Source organism: Moschus berezovskii, chromosome 17, assembly GCF_049115385.1.
Source record: "Moschus berezovskii isolate FMDL1 chromosome 17, NW_MosBer_1.0, whole genome shotgun sequence".
Classification (NCBI taxonomy): Eukaryota; Metazoa; Chordata; class Mammalia; order Artiodactyla; family Moschidae; genus Moschus; species Moschus berezovskii.
The window spans coordinates 20,408,950-20,430,830 of NC_142476.1; the positions used below are offsets into that span (position 1 = coordinate 20,408,950).

The 21,881-nt window shown below is 40.1% G+C and overlaps 1 protein-coding gene and 1 long non-coding RNA gene across 11 annotated transcripts in view; both read right to left on the reverse strand.

Moving 5' to 3' along the window:
- LPGAT1 (lysophosphatidylglycerol acyltransferase 1) overlaps positions 1-21,881 on the reverse strand; it is an 85,081-nt gene that overhangs the window by 53,481 nt on the left and 9,719 nt on the right. The gene's annotated exons all lie outside the window — the stretch shown is intronic.
- On the reverse strand, positions 6,687-12,756 carry LOC148775083 (uncharacterized). Its single transcript, XR_016039579.1, has 2 exons — positions 9,675-12,756; positions 6,687-7,611 (listed from the first exon to the last, which is right to left on the reverse strand). It is a non-coding gene; the product is annotated as an uncharacterized LOC148775083 (long non-coding RNA).

Below are 21,881 nucleotides of genomic sequence, written 5' to 3' on the forward strand. Positions count from 1 at the left end.
CCAGATGCTGTCATCTGAAATTTAATATGCTCAATACAGAACCAGTTCTTTACCCTGGTCTTCTCCGTCTCAACAAAGGACATCATCCTTCACCCAACCAACTCAAGACGAAGCCCAAGGCCACCTTTGATTCCTTCCTTTCCTCAGTTCTCCACATTTAATCTAAGTCCTTTGAGTTCTACTTCCAAGACACACCCTGCAACCTCTACATTGCTGCTTCTTTACTACCTCTACTCTAGGCCAAGCCATCGACACCTCTTTTGTGGACTTCTAAAGTGACCTCCTAACTAGACCTCTCACTTGTACTTTAGCCACCTGCTTAAAACAGAATGTTAAAATAGTTTATAATTTCAAATACCAATATAATCTGAATCATCATGGCAAGACTGGAAAGAGAAAGAGCAGGACAGTCAAAGACAACTGACAATTAACTCTAACTGGTTTACCTCAAACCTGGACAGGTTTGTTTTACCTCAAACGTAGACAGTTTCCCAAAGGGAAGATATGTATCTCAGAAGAAGCAATTCTACCTGCAATCACCAGCACCGCAAAACATTCAGTGCAGCTGGTCCACATCCTCCATTACAACCCCAAAGACCCCTACACATGTCCAAACATCCTACTCCCACCTGTATCCCATTTAAAACCTCTAGAGTTGGACTGTGAAGAAAGCTGATCGCCGAAGAATTGATGCTTTTGAACTGTGGTGCTGGAGAAGACTCTCGAGAGTCCGGTGGACTGCAAGGAGATCCAACCAGTCCATTCTAAAGGAGATCAATCCTGGGTGTTCATTGGAAGGACTGATGCTAAAGCTGAAACTGCAATACTTTGGCCACCTCATGCGAAGAGTTGACTCACTGGAAAAGACTCTGATGCTGGGAAGGATTGGGGGCGGGAGGAGAAGGGGACGACAGAGAATGAGATGGCTGGATGACATCACCGACTCGATGGACATGAGTTTGAGTGAACTCCGGGAGTTGGTGATGGACAGGGAGGCCTGGCGTGCTGTGATTCATGGGGTCGCAAAGAGTCGGACATGACTGAGCGACTGAACTGAACTGAACTGAACTGAAGACAGTTCAAAATGACTGAGGTCAATATGACTCTGTAATAAAATCAGAGTGAGTTAAATAACAAATGAGAATAGTGCAGACATGAGGACTAAGTGAACATGTGCTTATTAAAAACAAAGATCAAGCCCTGTGACACCAGCTTTTACCCACTCACCCGTAGAGTCTTCTCTGGGAAATCTGATCAGCTCATGAGAAAAGATATAAAAATACTGACATTTAGGATTCTCCAAGGAAGTATTCCAATCATTATCTTACAATGAGGCTTAGTGTGGACAAGCCTCAACCGCTAGTAGGGCTGCCAATAAACTTTATAGTCCCCTACTCGTAAATAAGAACACACTGTCATGTATTACCAGATAATCAGAAAAAGTCCTTAATGTGAAAGAAAATAAAGCAAATAGTCTATTAAAGAAATTGATTTTATAGTCCAAAGCCTTCCAAAAAATAATTCTTCTGGCCCAAATGATTTCACTAGCAAATTCCACTATCCTTTTTAAAAAGAAACAACACCAATTCTATACCATCTCTTCCAGAAAATAGAAAAGAAGGGAAAGATTACCCTTATACCAAAACCAGAAAAAGACAACAATAACAAAAAAACCAGATAGACTCATGTCCATTAAAATCCTCAAAAAATATCAGGAAATGGACTCCAATAATATACACTGCAATCAAGTAAGGTTTATCATCACAAGAACTGAAGGTAATAATCCAACATATTAACAGTTTAAGGAAGAAAAACCTCACAATTACATTGCAATGGTCTGAAGGTATGTATCCCTCTAAAATTAATATCTTAAAGTCCCAACCCTCCAAGGTGATGGTATTAGTAGACAAGGACTTTGGAAAGTGATTAGGTCCTAAGGGTTGAGGTCTCACGAATGCAATCAGTGGGCTTATAAGAGACCCCACAGAGCTATCCAGCTCATTCTACCAAGTGAGGGCACAGTGAAAAGGCTATGAACCATGAAGAGAGCCTTTACCAGATGGTGATTGTGCTGGCACCTTGATTTTGGACTTCTAAGCCTCCTGAATTATATTATATTATAACAACAGTAAATTTCTGTTGTTCATAAGCCACTGAGCCTGTGACACTTTGTTGCTGCTGCTGCTAAGTGGCGTCAGTCGTGTCCGACTCTGTGCCACCCCATAGACGGAAGCCCACCAGGCTCCCCCGTCCCTGGGATTCTCCAGGCAAGAACACTGGATGGAGTGGGTTGCCATTTCCTTCTCCAATGTGTGAAAGTGAAGTCGCTCAGTCGTGTCCGACCCTTAGCGACCCCACGGACTGCAGCCTACCAGGCTCCTCCATCCATGGGATTTTCTAGGCACTTTGTTACAGCAGTCCAAAAGACCAAGACACATATGAATTAATACACATAAAGCACTTGAATTTCAATATCCATTCATGATAAAAACTCTCAGGAAACTAAGAACAGAAAGGAATTTCCTCAGTGTGATAAAGTTTTTCTACACAAAACCAATAGTTAACGTATTGTTTGGTATTAATTATATATGAGTGCTTTCTCCCTAAGATTGAGAACAAGGCAAGGATGCTCAATCTCACCTGTCTTGTTTAACATTATTCCAGAATTCTTAGCGAGTTTAGTAACAGGAGAAAAAAGAAAGAAAAGGGGGAAAAAATGAAAAAGAAATGAAAGCCATGCAGATTGAAAAGGAAGAGATAATTCTGCCCATATTCACAAATGGCATGACTATCTCTGTAGAATGTCCCAATCAATCTATAAAAAGCTCCTGTTGTTAATAAATGTGGAGAAGGAAATAGCAACCCGCTCCAGTATTCTTGTCTGGAGAATCCCATGAACAGAGGAGCCTGGCAGGCTACAGTCCATGGGATCGCACAGAGTCAGACATGACTGAAATGACTTAGCACTTTAATAAATGAGTTTAGAGAAGTTGAAGGATACAAACTCAACAATAAGTATCATATTTTTATATTAGTAATGAATGATAGGAAGTCTTAAAAATTAAATCCCATTTACAACCCACTTACAAAATATACACTTAGGTATAAATCTAAAACACACGGACAGGATCTGTATGCTTCCAACTACAAAGTGTTGATGAAAGAAATCAAAGAAGGCTAAAATGAAATGAATATCATGTTAATGGGTTGAAAGATTCAACACAGTAAAGATAGCAATTCTCTCACAAATTGATCTACAAATAAAACACAATTCTTATAAAAATCCCAATAAGAATTTTTGCAGATACAGACAACTGGATTCTAGAACTTATAAAGACCAACAAACTAGAATAACCAAAATAACTTTGAAAAGGAAAAATAAAGTAAAAATAAATTTTACTTAATATAAAGCTACACTAATCAAATGGCATGGTACCAGTGAAGGATCAGACACACAGATCAACAGATCAGAAAAAGGACTCCAGAAATAGATCACACAAATATGGCTAAATGATTTTTTACAAAGGTGCAACGTCAATCCAATGGAGAAAGAAGAGTCTTTTCAACAAACCATGTTAGAAAAATATGAAATCTAAACCCATACCTTACTACAATTAATTCAAAATGGATCACAGAGTTAAATGTGAAACTTAGAACTACAAAACTTACAGAAGAAAATTTAGGGGAAAATCTCCATGACCTGGAGTTAGGCAAAGTTTTCTTAGACTTGATAAGAGAAGCATAATTCATAAAAGAAAAAATCAGTAAACTGGACTTATTGAAATTTAAACCTTTTGCTCAGGAAAAGGCACTGTTAAGAGAATGACAAGACTGGGTGAAAATGGAAGCAATCACAGCAAAGTATTTGTGCCTTTGTATCCAGAATGTTTGCAGAACTTCTAAAACTCAAGAGTAAGATAACAAATCACTCAATTAAAAACTAGGCAGAAAATATGGACACCTTACCAAAAAAGATAGACAAACAGACTTAAGAAAAGATGTTCAACATCATTAGCCATTCAGTTCAGTTCAGTTCAGTCGCTCAGTCGTGTCCGACTCTCCGCAACCCCATGAATCACAGCACGCCAGGCCTCCCTGTCCATCACCAACTCCCGGAGTTCACTCAAACCCATGTCCACAGAGTCGGTGATGCCATCCAGCCATCTCATCCTCGGTCGTCCCCGTCTCCTCCCGCCCCCAACCCTTCCCAGCATCAGAGTCTTTTCCAGTGAGTCAACTTGTCGCATGAGGTGGCCAAAGTATTGCAGTTTCAGCTTTAGCATCAGTCCTTCCAATGAACACCCAGGATCGATCTCCCTTAGAATGGACTGGTTGGATCTCCTTGCGGTACAAGGGACTCTCAAGAGTCTTCTCCAACACCACAGTTCAAAAGCATCAATTCTTCGGCGATCAGCTTTCTTCACAGTCCAACTCTCACATCCATACATGACCACGGGAAAAACCATAGCCTTGACAAGACGGACCTTTGTTGGCAAAGTAATGTCTCTGCTTTTTAATATATTATCAAGGTTGATCATAACTTCCCTTCCAAGGAGTAAGCGTCTTTTAATTTAGGGAAATACAAATTAAAACCATGAAGAACTGAGAACTTCAGATTCTTTACCATCTGAGCCACAAAGAAAGCCCATACACTTACTGCTACTGCTGCTGCTGCTAAGTCACTTCAGTCGTGTCCGACTCTGTGTGACCCCATAGACGGCAGCCCACCAGGCTCCCCCGTCCCTGGGATTCTCCAGGCAAGAACACTGGAGTGGGTTGCCATTTTCTTCTCCAATGTGTGAAAGTGAAAAGTGAAAGTGAATTCACTCAGTCATGTCCGACCCTCAGCGACCCCACGGACTGCAGCCTACCAGGCTCCTCCATCCATGGGATTTTCTAGGCAATAGTACTGGAGTGGCTTGCCATTGCCTTCTCCGATACACTTACTAGAATTATTAAAATTAAACATACTTATAATACCAAATTTTGATAAGGATGCAGAAAAACTGGAACTTGCAGACACTGCTAATGGGAATGAAAAATATATAGCCACTCTGGAAACAGTTTGGCAGTTTCTTCTAAAGTTAAAAATACACTTACCATCTGACCTAAGAAACCCACTCCTGGGTATTTACCCTAAAGCAAGGGTTAGCAAACTTTTTCTGTAAAGAGTCAGCCATTATATATTCTAAGCTTTGAGGGCCACATGGTCTCTGCTGCATAATCTCTTTTTTTTTTTAAACAAGTCTTTTCAAAAGTAAAAGGAATTCTAAGCTCATAGTGCCATACAAAACAGGCAACAGGAAAATTTGGGCATAGTTTGTTGACTCTTATCCTAGAGAAATGAAAACTTATGTCAATACAGAAAACTCTGCATGAATGTTTACACCAGCCATATTCATAATTGCTAAATACTAGAAACAACCCAAATGTCCTTCAGTAGTTGAATGGATATCAACTGTGATACGTCCATAAAATGGAATATGACTTAGCAGCAAAAAAGGGCATTCTAATGATACGTACCACAACTTGGACAACTTTAAAAGGCATGTTGAGTCAAAGAAGTCAGCCTCAAAAAAGTTACATAATGCATGACTCTATTTTATGACAGTCTCAAAAAGACAAAATTATGGTGAAAGAAAACAGACCAGGAATTGTCTCTCAAAAGGTTACATAATGCGTGATTCTATTTTATGATATTCTCAAAAAGACAAAATTATAGTGAAAGAGGACAGACCAGGGATTGCCAAGGGTTACAGGTAGGGGGAGGATGTGATTACCAAGGATAGAGATCATTGCAGCATGGCAGAACTACAGATGATTTTTTACTCTGTTGTTTTTCTTCCTTTTAAAAATAATTTTGTTTTCTCCAAGTTTTCAGCATTTGACTTCTTACTTTTAGTAATTCAGGGAGGTTTTTTGTCCCAGACCTAAGTATTAGAAGATGTTACTAATGGATTTGCACTCTTTTTGTTTCCTAAATGTTCATTTTCTCACATTCAAAAAACCTCTCCCCTTGAGTAGTCTGCTTCAAATGAATTTTGTTAAATCACTGAGAACTGAAATAGCTAAGACTTTATATTGTTTCTTTTTACAGAATGTTCCAATAAAAGTACCTCACTCTACACAAAATCCTCAACTTGTTCAAAGTTTTGTTTTCTCAACCTTTTAAATAGCTTCTTTCGTTTACTTGCAAGATGACAAACAGAACAGTACACTAAATTCAAAGATTTGGATTTAAATAAAAAGTACTTTCATTTGATTCCCTTGGGAAAGTGTAAGCAATGGGATTAAGTACTGTCTGCCTTAGGTTACTAAAATGAGTAATTAGAAGAAGGGAAATTCTAACTTCTCCTAAAGGTAGAGGATTACACCAAACTGCTAGGAAATAAGTACGCAGTGTAGACGCTTCTCTGCTTTGCTACTAGAGCTCTAAATAGCTTTAGAATCAGACCATAACATATGGGAGGAGTTTTGATTTTAATGACGTTTACAGCTTGAAAGGAACATAGAGGTATCTGAATCAAGTTCCTTACTTCACAGATACTTTTTCAAATACAAGAAGCAGAACTCTGTGGCTACCCCTTGGCTGACTGAATTAGTTGCAAGAAAAAACATGCAAATGATAAGGATAATTAATTTACAACCGCTCTTGCTTACTATCCTCTAAAGCACTTACTGATGTATTCATTCATTCAATTAGTTTTATTTTCTTCATAGGTAAACAAGATTCTGCCACTTTGGGGGACATAGACATATACAGTTCGGTTAGTCACTCAGTCGTATCTGACTCTCTGCGACCCCATGGACTGCAGCAAGCCAGGCAGGCCTCCCTGTCCATCACCAACACCCAGAGTTTACTCAAACTCATGTCCATTGAGTTGGTGATGCCATCCAACCATCTCATCCTCTGTCGTCCCCTTCTCCTCCCACCTTCAAGCTTTCCCAGCATCAGGGTCTTTTCCAATGAGTCAGTTCTTCACATCAGGTGGCCAAAGTATTGGAGTTTCAGCTTTAACATCAGTCCTTTCAATGAATATTCAGAACTGATTCCCTTTAGGATGGACTGGTTGGATCTCCTTGCAGTCCAAGGGACTCTCAAGAGTCTTCTCCAACACCACAGTTCAAAAGCATCAATTCTTCGGTGCTCATCTTTCTTTATAGTCCAACTCTTACATCCATATATGACTACTGGAAAAACCATAGCTTTGCCTAGACGGACCTTTGTTGGCAAAGTAATGTCTCTGCTTTTTGATATGCTGTCTAGGTTGGTCATAATTTTCCTTCCAAGGAGCAAGCATGTTTTAATCTCATGGCTGCAGTCACCATCTGCAGGGATTTTGGAGCCCACCAAATTAAAGTCTGTCACTGTTTCCATTGTTTCCCCATCTATTTGTCATGAAGTGATGGGACCAGATGCCATGATCTTAGTTTTCTGAATGTTGAGCTTCAAGCCAACTTTTTCACTCTCCTCTTTCACTTTCATCAAGGGCTCTTTAGTTCTTCTTCACTTTCTGCCATAAGGGTGGTGTCATCTGCATATCTGAGGTTATTGATATTTCTCCCGGCGATCTTGATTCCAGCTTGTGCTTCCTCCAGCCCAACATTTCTCTGCATATACAGGGATTGTATCAAAAAGGAATTCACTCATTAAATTCAACTACAAGAGTTTAGCAAGAAAACTAAGAGAGAAAGAAAGGTAAAGGTTGAGAGAAGATAGAGTAAGGAAGGGAAGAAGTAAAAGACTGAGACAGAGAACATTTAGAATAGTACAAGCAATTCTGCCTGCCTTTCCACTCCTCAGGTGTGTGCCCTGGGGGAAGCCTGAGACTGAAATTGTGAACCTGCCACGCCTCCTCAATTCAGCTCTCACGTGCCGGTCATCATGACAGCAGCCCACTGAGCAGGATGGTTTCAGCTTTTTAAAAATTCATTTTCTTCCATAAAAAACGTAAGCAAACTTTTTAATTGATGTAACATGATCCCAGCCCTCAAGAAGTTTGCTCACTTATTCGGAATAAAAAATAAACTAGGGAATAAGGCATGACACATGAAAATGCATACCATAAGAGGCGTGGAGAGAAGAAACCATTGGGAGACAAAACGTGAATGTAAGCAACACCAAAGACACGGGGGAGATAGCCTTAGACAGACAGTTGCTATTGGGAAGACTAGAAAATGAGGCTGCAACTGTAAATACGAAGGTCAGGTTACAGAGGTACCTTTAGACGTCAGATACTAGAATTGAAACCAGGAAATATAAAATTCCTTTTTTGTCACCAAGCAGGTGACAAAATTGAGGGCATTGGGCTTCCTATATGACAGAAGGGAGCAGTGGTATTGTGTTCAAAATAGTTTGCATGCCTCACCCCCTCCAAAAGTTCCAGTTCTAAGCTGTTTCTGCTATCTGGAAATGTGGACCCAGGTTACCAGATCCTCCAATTCAACAGTAACTGGACATTTGAGAGTTCTTATGAAATTATTTTGAATAGAGAGAAGATTAACAATGGTGGAAGACTCCTGGGTTAGCAGGAATAGCATGTAAGCAAAGAGACAACTGGCTTTTGCTGGAAAGGACATCCTGCAAAGGAACGGGAGGAATAAAGGATAGGAATACCAGAAGATGTGGCTCAAGAGGCAGGTTTGGGCCAGGCTGGTAGAGCACCAGAGCTCTGCACACTATCTCACAAACCACAGAAAGCCTGTAGGGAAGGAACTGACAAAATGTGGGATGGAGGGAAGAGATGCAGGACTGCAGGGATGAGGGAGAGTAGCTATTTGTTAAGTGGGGGATTTTTTTTTTTTTTTAAAGATGAGAATGTCTTTAGTATTTTTATATCCTGGAAGACTAAAACACAAATAGAAGGAGACAGCAATCAATAAGGTGAAACAAGAGAGACAGGGAAATTGCTTTGGGTAAGGGATGATCTATTGATGAATGAGGGTGCAAAGAAGTTGGGAAGCAGGACAGAGAAAGGGGGAGAGTCTCCAGAGCACAATTCCAGGGCACCAACCAAACCCATGGCAAAAGGCAATGAGTAGAATTCAAAACTGACCTGGGAAAGAGAATTGCTCACAAATGCATCATGAATGTAGACATCCTAAGTGGAACTGAGCTAGACAAAATTGGGGATGCCGCTCAAAACAGAGGAGCAGAAAGCAGATACAAGCATTCACACCAGCTAACTGCCCAAGAGGCCTGAAGCAAAGTTCATAGTTGGAGCTATTAATAATATAGCCCCTGGTTTGAGGTTTGACCATATTCCTAAGTGTTGAAATCCAGGATACTAAAAGAAGAAAGTACTAAGAATATAATTAAATGAGAAACTACACATTAGTAAAAAATTTCCTATTTTACAGGATTTTCATTCCTATTCCCTCAATTGCCACAACAGCACTAAACACATACAAGCCATGGATCAGTCTTACTTAAAGCCAAAACTCAAAGAAGATATTGTAAAAGGTAATACTATAAGTAAGCACTATAAATCTGACTGAAATCTGTCTCTTTGTCCCGAAAACCAAAGCATAGATAGCCCCTGTTTAACAAAATTATTAACCATTCAACTAAAAGGGAAGTATGCTGTTTTCAACGTATAATAAAAATAGAATGGACTGTAGAGTAGGCTTTCATTCAAAGACCAGCTCTATCCCTTGCTAGCTCTAGCACCCACATTAAGCAAGTTACTTAGCGTCCAGAAGTCTTCTTTTCTCAGTTATGTAACGGGGTTGATACTACTTCCCTCTCAGGACTGTTTTCAGTATTTAAGAAGAAGTCACATGTAAGCACTTGGTAAATAGCCTGGAACATCAGGTACTCAGCTAAGGTAAGTTTCTCTCCTCACTGGAAGCATTACTGACAGAATTAAGTAAAAAGGACTGTGAAAGGTTTATATTTTAACAATAAATCTTGCTGCTGCTGCTAAGTCACTTCAGTCGTCTCCGACTCTGTGTGACCCCATAGACGGAAGCCCGCCAGGCTCCCCCGTCCCTGGGATTCTCCAGGCAAGAACACTGGAGTGGGTTGCCATTTCCTTCTCCAATGTGTGAAAGTGAAAAGTCAAAGTGAAGTCGCTCGGTCGTGTCTGACCCTTAGCGACCCCATGGACTGCAGCCTACCAGGCTCCTCCATCCATGGGATTTTCTAGGCAAGAGATACTAGAGGATAAATAGTTCCTAAAGGAATCAGAGAAACTAACTCAAAGCATACTATAAACTGACGAAACTAAGTCACAAGAAGAAAACATCATCATTTTGAGATTCATATTAACAGGAGATGAATGTAACGTGACATTGAGGAGAGAGTAAATAGACTAGAATACACTAAAGGTATAAAGTTCTTCTCACTGAGCATGGAGTTCAAACCTGGAATCTGTGGGTCAATAAATGGACTTAAAAGAGCTGTGAACCCCTTGAAACTGCCTGTAAAACTGTGAGTATGTGCAAAGGTACTGTGGTAAGCCAAAAAATGTTCCCCTACAACCACTCCACAAGATAACCATGTCAAGTTTCTGGAACCTGTGAATATTATCTTATATGGTAAAAGATGTGATTCAGTTAAGGCTCTTGAGAAGAGGAGCTAATTCTGGATTACCCAGGTGGGCCCTCAGCCAATGACAAACATCCTTACAAGAGACACACAGAGGACAGACACAGAGCAGAGGGGGTGGCCAAATCACCCTGGAGGCGGAGCTCGGAGTGATGCAGCCACAAGCCCAGGAATGCTGACAGCTACCGGAAGAGGCAGACAATCTCCCCCTAGAGCCTCTGTGGGGAGTTGAACTTCAGGCCTCCAGAAATGTGATAAGAATTCATTTCTGTTGTTTTAAACGCTTCTGTGTTCATTTGTTATGCAACCACATGAAATTAATACAGGTGCAGTTTTCTGAGGGGAGAGCCCAGAGCTTTCATCAGACTCTAAAAGAGGTTCTTATGAACCCCACAAGGTAAAAGAACTATTATTGTAGAGGATTAAGCAAAATTCTCTATAAACAAAGGAACTAGAAATTTTTTAAAAACCTGCAGAACAAGTAGTTACTTGGATAAGGTCCCATAGTTAGTAAATATTGAGGTAAGAAAATAACAAGCTGTCCTCTGATATCTAATCCAATATTCATTTCACTATATCTTGGGGTTCAACCCTATGAATGCATTAACAGCAGTCCCCAACATTTTCGGCACCAGGGACTGGTTTCGTGAAAGACAATTTCTCCACAAAAAGAGAGGAGGGGTGGTATGGTTTTGGGATGATTCAAATGCATTATGTTTATTGTACACTTTATTTCTATAATTATTACATCAACTCCACCTCAGATCATCAGGCATTAGACCCCAGAGGTTGGGGACCCCTGCATTAAAAGGCAGTGATTCCTAAACAATTAAACGGCCTGTTAAAAATATAAGTTCTCAGGCTCCATCTCAATATGTTGATCATACTCTCCAGGGTAGAGAAATTCATATACATACAAAGCTTCTCTGATAATATAGATGTGCAGACTAATTTGGCAATTATCACTATAAAGCAGGGATCAATACACTTCTTCCCTAAAAGGTCAGATAGTAAAACTTCTAGGCTATGCGGGCCAAGAGTCAGAATTGAGTAAATTATATAGCTATTTACGTAACAAATTTGTTTTACAACAAAATTCTATAAATCTTTATTGACAAATTTGAAAATATAAAAATAATAGAATACAACTTTTTGTGATTTTGGTCTACTAAAGAGAAGAACAAAATTCTTTCTTGCGAGGGGTAAGATTTCAGTGAACTGGGGTTCAAAGCTAGCGTTTCCTATCATCAGATCAACTGCAAACCGTCATCTGTAAAAAACCTCGTTAGCTAGAGAGAACTTATGAAACAAACAGTTGGATTTGGCTTAAAGGCTGTAGCTTGCCAATTTCTGCAGAAAGGTATAAAGAAGAAGAAAGAACCACAGTCCCTGCCCTGAACTAACTGACAAGCTAGTTAAAGAGATGGGAACAGCAAAGGTAAAAACAACAGTGAAAAAATATGAACCAGAATTCTGGTTGTGGAGCAGCGAGTCTTAACTGTTTCAAGTGTGAACAGTCTTTTTTAACCTCACAAAACATGACAAGACCTGGGCCTGGCAATATAGACCCTCTGAGCACAGAGAAATGAGACATGAAATCTGTGTAGGACTTCCCCGGCTGTCCAGTGGGTATGACTCAGTGTTTCCAGTGCTGGGGACATGGGTTTGACCCCTGGAACTTTAAGATCCGACATGCCTCACAGTGTGCAGTGCGTGACCAAGGAAATCTGAGCATTTCGCCAACACTTGTCTTACTGCCCTACCTTGGTAACCTATTAAATTTTTTACTTTATATCTTATAATATTTACCCCCTGACACTGAAAGATTGTTTCTCAAAGTGAGTGGTATAGCATTCTAAAATTAGGTGAAGAAAATGTGCAGACATCTATGCTAGTAGTTCTCTTAGCACTGAATGAAAAGATTGGTAACAAAAAGCAACTGTAAAGTCTATAATGCTTTTAAGGGATTTCTTATTTAAAAAAAAAACAGCAGCTACATATATTTGAAAAATATTAACATGTACTTATAAGACCCATTATTTATTCAACCATCAGTTCAGTTCAGTTCAGTCGCTTAGTTGTGTCCGACTCTCCGCGACCCCATGAATCGCAGCACGCCAGGCCTCCCTGTCCATCACCAACTCCCGGAGCTCACCCAAACTCATGTCCATCGAGTTGGTGATGCCATTCAGCCATCTCATTCTCTGTCGTCCCCTTCTCCTCCCGCCCCCAATCCTTCCCAGCATCAGAGTCTTTCCCAGCGAGTCAATGGCATTTAATATATTTGGGGATTCTCGAAGCCCTGAGAGCACTCTGAAGCACTGCAGGAACTCCCAGTCCAAAGGTGTGTAACCACAGTTGCAGAGTACATGTCAAAGAGGTTCAGAAAGAAGGAAGCGGCAGAAACTAGAGCCGCAGGAAAGGATGTCACGGGCTTGGATAGGAGACACACTGTCACAGAAACTGAAGAACAGAGCTTAGGGACAGGAAAAACATCAATGGGGAAATGCAGAGGGGCCAAGGGAGAGAAGCTTTACTGAGTAAGAGCTTGCAGCAGGATCAAACCATGGCAGCTCTGCCTTGCTACCTGCCTGTGTCACCAGAGGCAGCATTTCAGTGCTTTCCACGTTTCATCGTATCACGGAGCTCTATCAGCCTTGTCTCATTCAATCTTAGAACAGTTTCCTCAGTACTTGAGATGTGTAAGTAAATGACTCTGGTTTCATCAGGTACAACTCTAAGTGGGTCAAAAGCTATAGCTTTAAATCTTAAAAAAAAAAAAAAAAGAAGCAAAAGCCTTCCCTTGACCCAATTTATCTCCTGCAACTATCACCCTCTATTCCTTCAGAGCCATGTTTCTGGAAAATCATACATACATGTTTCCATTTTATTTCCTCCATTGATCATTCATCTCCAACTCACTCCAAGCTAGGTTCACTCCTACCTCAATGAAGGTGCTCTTGCCAAATAGATGAAAGGATGAATCAGCTCTTATCTTACAAAACGGACACTCTGAGCAGCTCTCCTGGAGAATCCCTGTGCTGGAACCCTGCTGACCTCTGATACACACTTGTAGCGCAGGCATGCCTTCTACTTCTCTAGCTGCTCCTTCACAGGCTCTACTACCCTCCTCTCCCCCAACCTCCAAGTGTCAGCATTCCTCAGAGTCTGGCCCTGGTCTCCCATCACTCAGTACTTACAATTTCCCTACGTGAACCCATTCATCTCCATGGCTTTAAGTACCATTGTTAATTTCCCAATTGATCTTTCTAGTTCACATTTCTCTCCTGAGATCTAAACTGCATATCCATGTATCTACTTCAGAGCTTTACTTAGATGCTTCTCACTCAGCCCACGCTCACTTTTTCATCTTTCTTCTAACACAGCTCCTTCTCTGGGCTTCCCTATGAATGCAGCGTCTCACACCAGAAACCTCATAGTCAACCCCATCACCTGTCCATGAATTCCATCCTCTATGTCCAATCTCTCAGCAAGTCCTAATAATTTCCTCCCATAAAATTTCCCAAATTAGTTCACTTCTTTCCATCTCCAATACCATCACCCCTGGACCAAGCAACTATCACCTCACCTGGGGAGGCTGAGAATCTTGCAGAGGGTACTGCCTGCATACTCTCACCTTGCTAGTCCATTTTCACAAAACAGGCAGAGTTTTGTGGAAATGGATTACAGAGCCTGATTTCCATCATTCCCTTGCTTAAAATCCTTGCGTTATTTCCTCTTATGATAAATTTCAGAATCCTCAGTCAGTACCACAAGGCCTTACCATCTCACCCCTCACCGCCGCTCTGCCCCCCTCATCCACTCCCTGCTGCATCCCACCTGCTCTTCCCTTCGTTCCTCTTACACCACACACTCTTTGTATCCCCTGTGCGTGCAGCCCTCCCCCAGCACCACCTGGTCCACTCGTAGCTGAAGTCTCAGTCTCAGCGTCGCTTTCTCCAGGAGGCCATTTCTCCCTGACACCATCATCTCCACAACCAGCCCTCTGCTACCTACTCTCACAGCGCCTATACTTGTCCTTCACAGCCCTTTTCACACTTGGGGTTTCACAGTTATCATGGACCTCCTTCCGTCTCCCATGGGAAAAAGTCAGTTGTAGAAGAACAGGAGCTGTTCTGTTTTGTCACTGTTTTATTTCCACCACCAGCACAACGTCTGACAGAAAAGACACTCAAATATTTGGTATTAGAATAGGTGATGGAATGAATCAGAAAAGTTAAACATATATTGTTTTGAAACATTTCATAATGTACAAATGTGAAATTTAGTTAATATTTAGCTAGACTATGGCTTAAACTACTAACAATAAATTTCTATTTATTGCTTAAAGCATAAGAACTATACTGAGCCAAGTTTGAGTATCCTCAAATGTGTTTCAAAAATTATTCCATAAGTTAGCTTTTATTCATACCTTTCCCACAAAGGTAAACATAATTGTTTTCCTAGGCATTAATGTAATAATAATAATGATGATAATATTATTATTTATAGAGTACCAAATGTCAAGCTATTCACTCCACATTTAAACTTCACAAGAGATAAATATTATCAATACCTCCATTAATAAAGATGGTGAAACTGAAGCTCAGAGAAGTTAAGTTCAAGGTTATACAACTAGCAATGAGTCATGGCAGAACTCAAACTCATACTAATTCAAAAGTCAATGTTTTTCCCCAATACCTCATGGTATCTCCAATAACATATATATTTAGAAATAATTATTAACTGTAATAGAATACTACAACTGTATACAAGGATATGAGGTTTAAAACAGTTTTAAAAGGTTATTTCAGCTTTAAAATGATTGCCTAACTCAGTCTCTCAATCACAAAAACTTGGATCATCAGCTCCTTATCGCAAAATTCAGGCTTAAATTGATGAATGTAGGGAAAAACCACAAAGCCATTTAGGTATGACCTAAATCAAATCCTTTATGATTATACAGTGGAGGTGATGAGTAGATTCAAGTGATTCAATCTCGTAGACAGAATACCTGAAGAACTATGGACAGAGGTCTGTAACATTGTAGAGGAGGCAGTGATCAAAACCACTCGGAAAAAAAAAATGCAAGGAGGCAAAGTGGTTGTCTGAGGTGGCCTTACAAATAGCTGAGGAAAGAAGAGATGCAAAAGGCAAGGGAGAAAGGGAAAGATATACCCAACTGAATGCATAATTCCAGAGAATAGCAAGGAGAGACAAAAGGCCTTCTTCGGTGAGCAATGCAAAGAAATAGAGGAAAACAACAGAATGGGAAAGACTAGAGATCTCTTCAAGAAAATCAGAGCTATCAAGGGAGTATGGGAGCATTTCATGCAAGGATGGGCACGATAAAGGATAGAAATGGTAAGGACCCAACAGAAACAGAAGAGATTAAGAAGAGGTGGCAAGAATACACAGGAGAAATATACAAAAAAAGTCTTAATGACCTGGATAACCATGATGGTGTGGTCACTTTCCTAGAGCCAGACATCCTGGAGTATAAAGTCAAGTGGGCCTTAGGAAGTATTAATATGAACAAAGCTAGTGGAGGTTATATAATTCCAGCTGAGCTATTTCAAATCCTAAAATATGATGCTGTGAAAGTCCTGCAATCAATATGCCAGCAAATTTGGAAAACTCAGCAGTGGCCACAGGACTGGAAAAGGTCAGTTTTCACTCGGATCCCAAAGAAGTGAAGTGAAGTGAAAGTCGCCCAGTCGTGTCCAACTCTTTGCGACCCCATGGACTACAGTCCATGGAATTCTCCAGGCCAGAATACTGGAGTGGGTGACCTTTCCCTTCTCCAGGGAATCTTCCCAACCCAGGGATCGAACCCAGGTCTCCTGCATTGCAGGCGGATTCTTTATCAACTGAGCTATGAGGGAAGATTCCAAAGAAAGTCAAAGTCAAAGAATGTTCAAACTACTGTACAATTGCGCTCATTTCACATGCTAGCAAGGAAAAGCTCAAAATCCTACAAGCTAGACTTCAGCAGTACATGAACTGAGAACTTCTGGATGTACGAGCTGTGTTTCAAAAAGACAGAAGAACCAGAGATCAAATTGCCAACATCCACTGGATCACAGAGAAAGCAAGGGAATTCCAGAAAAACATCTACTTCTGTTTCATTGACTACACTAATGCCTTTGACTGTGTGGATCACAACAAACTATGGAAAATTCTGAAAGAGACAGGAATACCCGACCGCCTTACCTGTCTCCTGAGAAATCTGTATGCTGGTCAAGAAGCAACAGTTAAAACCAAACATGGAACAATGGACTGGTTCAAAATTGGGAAAGGAGTACGTCAAGGCTACATGTTTTCACCCTGCTTGTTTAACTTATACGCAGAGTACCTCATGCAAAAGGGCAAGTTGGATGAATCACAAGATGGAATGAAGATTGGCAACAGAAATATCAATAACCTCAGAAATACAGATGACACCACACTAACAGCAGAAAGTGAAGAGGAACTAAAGTGACTCTTCATGAGGGTGAAAAGAGGAGAGTGAAAAAGCTGGCTTAAAACTTAACATCCAGAAAACTGAGATCATGGCATCTGGTCCCATCACTTCATGGCAAATAGAAGGGGACAAAATGGAAGCAGTGACAGATTTTATTCTCCTGAATTCCAAAATCACTGTGGATGGTGACTGCAACCATGAAATTAAAAGATGCTTGCTCTTTGAAAGGAAAGTTATGACAAATCTAGACAGTGTATTAAAAAGCAGAGATATTACTTTGCCCACAAAGGTCTTTATAGACAAAGCTATGGTTTTTCAAGTCATCATGTATGGATGTGAGAGATGGACCATAAAGAAGGCTGAATGTCAAAGAACTGATGCTTTTGAAGGGTGGTGTTGGAGAAGACTCCTGAGAGTCCCTTGGCCAGTACAGAGATTAAACCAGTCAATCCTAAAGGAATTCAACCCTGAATATTCATTGGAAGGACTGACGCTTAGGCTGAAGTGCTAATACTCTGGCCACCTGCTGTGAAGAGCCAACTCACTGGAAAAGACCCTGATGCTGGGCAACATTGAGGGCAGGCAGAGAAGGAGGTGACAGAGGATGAGATGATTGGATGACATCACTTTCTCAGTGGACATGTGTTGGAGCAAACTCCGGGAGACAGTGAAGGACAGGGAAGCCTGGCGTGCTGCAGTCCATGGGGTCACAAAGAGTCAGACATGACTTAGTGACTGAACAACAACAATCCCACCTGTTAAAAAAAAATCCTGCAACTCATTCCAAATGACACCCTTTTTCCTGATCCATATAATCCATTTTATACATCCATTTTTAACATCAATTTAGCTTCTAGTTAATTTTCTTCTCTGCAATGACTTTAATTAACTTTAAAAAGTAGAACCATCACATTGGGGAAAATGTGCATACTGAACACTGTTTTCCAGAAAATTTTTTGCAAAAGCATTTTGGACCCATAGTTCATAGCAAACTCAAAACCATCCATCAAACTAGAAACTACACCAAAAATTCTTTGGGTAGAAATGAATCTAAATCACACTGTTCAGCAAAGTATTATATAAATCAATAACTTTGTAACTGGCAATAGACAATAAGCATTTGACTGATCAGTTACACAAGATATTTCTACAACAAAGGCTCTACTTTCTTGACAGAACAAACAGGAAAGAAATATTATTAATTCTAATCACATTATCTCTAAGACAACTCCTATGAAATACGTAACTTGTAAGCGTTTCCTCAACACAGAGGTAAAAATGGGCGATTTAATCCAATTATAAATATTAATTCTTGAAAAACACAGTAAACAGTTTTATATCCAAAACAACTTTAGGATTTCTGATTAGTGAACTAGCATGATTATTGAAGTCATTTTATGTAACAAAATGGATCATGAATTTTTAAAGTACTGAAATACAGCAAAATATACTTAAAATGTAAAACTTAGTACAAAACTACAGTAATAAAGAACAGTGTGGTACTGGCGCAAGGACAGAACTGAGAGCCCAGAAATAAACCCATATGGCCAACTGGATACTCAACAATGGTGCCAAGATCATTCAATATGGAAAGAACAGTCTTTCCAACAAACAATGCTAAAACAACTAGATATCCTCCACATGCAAAAGAATGAAGTATGAACCCATACCTTATACTACCTAGAAAAATTAACTCAAAACGGATCAAAAACTTAAGTATAAAATTTAAACTCTTAAAACACATGACTTCCCTGGCAGTCCAGAGGTTAAGACTCTATGCTTCCAATGAAGAGGGCATGGGTTTGATCCTTGGTTAGGGAACTAAGATCCTGCATGCCACACAGAGGGGAGGAAAAAAAAACCCAAAGGAAAAAAAAACACAAAACACCCATAGGTGTAAACCTGCATGACCTTGGATTAGGCAGTGGTTCCTTAGATGACACCAATAACACAAGTAACCAATGAAAAAACCAGATAGAGTGTAGTATATAAAACACAGAAAAAACCTTATAACTCAATACTAAGAAGACAAATAATTCAATTTAAAAATGGGCAAAGCATTTGAACAGACATTTCTCCAAAGATATATAACTGGCTAATAAGCATATGAAAAGATGCTCAACACCATTAGTCATTGCTACTAAGTCACTTCAGTCATGTCCGACTCTCTGCAACCCCACAGACGGCAGCCCACCAGGATCCCCCGTCCCTGGGATTCTCCAGGCAAGAACACTGGAGTGGGTTGCCATTTCCTTCTCCAATGCAGGAAAGTGAAAAGTGAAAGTGAAGTCGCTCAGTCGTGTCCGACTCTTAGTGACCCCGTGGACTGCAGCCTACCAGGCTCCTCCGCCCATGGGATTTTCCAAGCAGGAGTACTGGAGTGGGTTGCCATTACCTTCTCCACCATTAGTCATTAGGAACATGCAAATCTAAGCCACAAGGAGCTATTACTTCACATCCACTAGGATGGCCAAACTAAAACAACAAAAACAAAAACCCAGATAAGAGAAAGTATTAGCGAGGATATGGAGGAACTGGAACTCTTCTACCCTGCTGGTAAGAATGCACAACGTGACAACTGCTATGGAAAATAAGTTTGGCAGTTCCTCAAAAAGTTAAACACAGAATTATCATATGACCCAGCAATTGGACTCCTAGGTCCGAGAGAACTGAAAACGTATATTCACCCCAAACTCATACATGAATGTTTCTGGAAGCATTATTTACAAAAGGTAACAAGTGGAAACAACCCAAATGTTCATCAACTGATGAATATATAAATGAAATGTGGTCTTAAAGTTTAATGAGTAATAAAAAATTTGGGGGAAAGAGTGTTACTAGCAAAACTTGATCAGATCTATAAAACTTAAGAAAAAGGATAATCTTATAACTAAAATTTATGTATGCTTTTTATAACACTTTTAAAATTATCTACACTATAAAGAAACAAATCAACTAGACTTGCTCTGTTTTTCATACTCAAATATGAAAAGCAAAAAGAAATTACCAATTTTTAATCATCTAGGTTTTCAATGACTATATTCAAAAGAAGAAATGAGACATTCTACCGACTACTGAATGCACAAATAACAGGAAACATTTCATTAGACGAGTAATATGGTACATGAAACTTGAAAAACCTGTGACCACAGTTCTTACTAATGGCATTTCATTTTGCAGTTTTCATCACATGCCTCTGCTGCATGAAATCAGAGCCTGAGGTCATTAACCAACTTTCGGTTTTAATGGTACAACTCATTAGGATACAGGCATTGTCAAAGGCCATAAATGCAAAACTATCATATTCCCAGCAGAAATAGACTAGTAATTGTTACTTGAGTATTTTTAAATGAATATCATTTAAGTTTCTGGGGTCCAGGCAGTAACGTAAGTGAGCAAAGCAGGTCCAGAGGAGGACAAGGAAGGGGTGGGGTCTTGGGTAAACAGGAGAGCACAGGACCATCTAAAGGAGAAAGCCACCACTCAAATCCAGCCAACTGCTGCCAGACGTGAGGCCCCAACAGAGTCAGATTTCTCATTTCTCAAGAGCTGGAAACCTTGGTTTCATCTTTCATGTTTTGGGAAAACCCCCTAATTTTGAAATGTTGCCAACTAAATAAAAAAATTGAAAAACTGCAAAGATCAAATAAAGTCCCACTGGCTGCTGAATATGGCTACTAGTTTGCAAACTCTGAAAAGAAACTCTTGAAACTAGTTTATAACAGATAAACTATAAATATGGGCTTCCCTGGGTTCAGATTGTAAAAATATCTGCCTGCAATGCAGGAGACCTGGGTTTGATCCCTGGGTTGGGAAGATCCCCTGGAGAAGGGAATGGCTACCCACTCCAGTATTCCTGCCTGGAGAATTCCATGGACTGAAGAGCTTCAGTTCAGTTCAGTTCAGTCATTCAGCTGTGTCCGACTCCTTGCGACCCCATGAATTGTAGCATGCCAGGCCTCCCTATCCATCACCAACTCCCGGAGTTTACCCAAACTCATGTCCATCGAGTCGGTGATGCCATCCGCTATCTCATCCTCTGTCATCCCCTTCTCCTGCCCCCAATACCTCCCAGCATCAGGGTCTTTTCCAATGAGTTAATTCTTCGCATGAGGTGGTCAAAGTATTGGAGCTTTAGCTTCAGCATCAGTCCTTCCAATGAACACCCAGGACTATCTCCTTTAGGATGGACTCATGGATCTCCCTGCAGTACAAGGGACTCTCAAGAATCTTCTCCAACACCACAGTTCAAAAGCATCAATTCTTCGGCACTCAGCTTTCTTCACAGCCCAACTCTCACATCCATACATGACCACTGGAGAGCTTGGTGGGCTATAATCCATGGGGTTGCAAAGAGTCGGACATGACTGAGTGACTAACATTTTCAAACTATAAATATACCATATTTAATACAGATAATATACTTTTTATATAACATATATACTATACTTAATATATTTAATAATATACTATAAATATGTTTATCAAAGTTTGGTAGCACTAGTCACCTTTAAAGTTTTCAAAGTGGTCAACAGACCAGATCCTAGAGTATAGTATTAGTGTTACATTTCATTCATATTCCGTACTCAAGTATCAAAGATAAGTCACTTCTTCCATTCATTTTAGTGACATTTTCTTTCTGAAGTCAAGTAGAAACAGAGTATTTATCTTCTATATACTCCAGTGATAAGTATTTCAAGAAACAAAACAGTTTGAGAACCAAAATCCAAAACAGTTTGGGAGGGGGGAAAAATGGGGAGGCTATGTCTTGCTTTTGGACAGAAAGAAAGGAATTTAAATATGTAGCAAAACTAGTCTCCACTTTATAATAATCAACTAGTAGTACATTTAAATGGACATAGCGTTGCC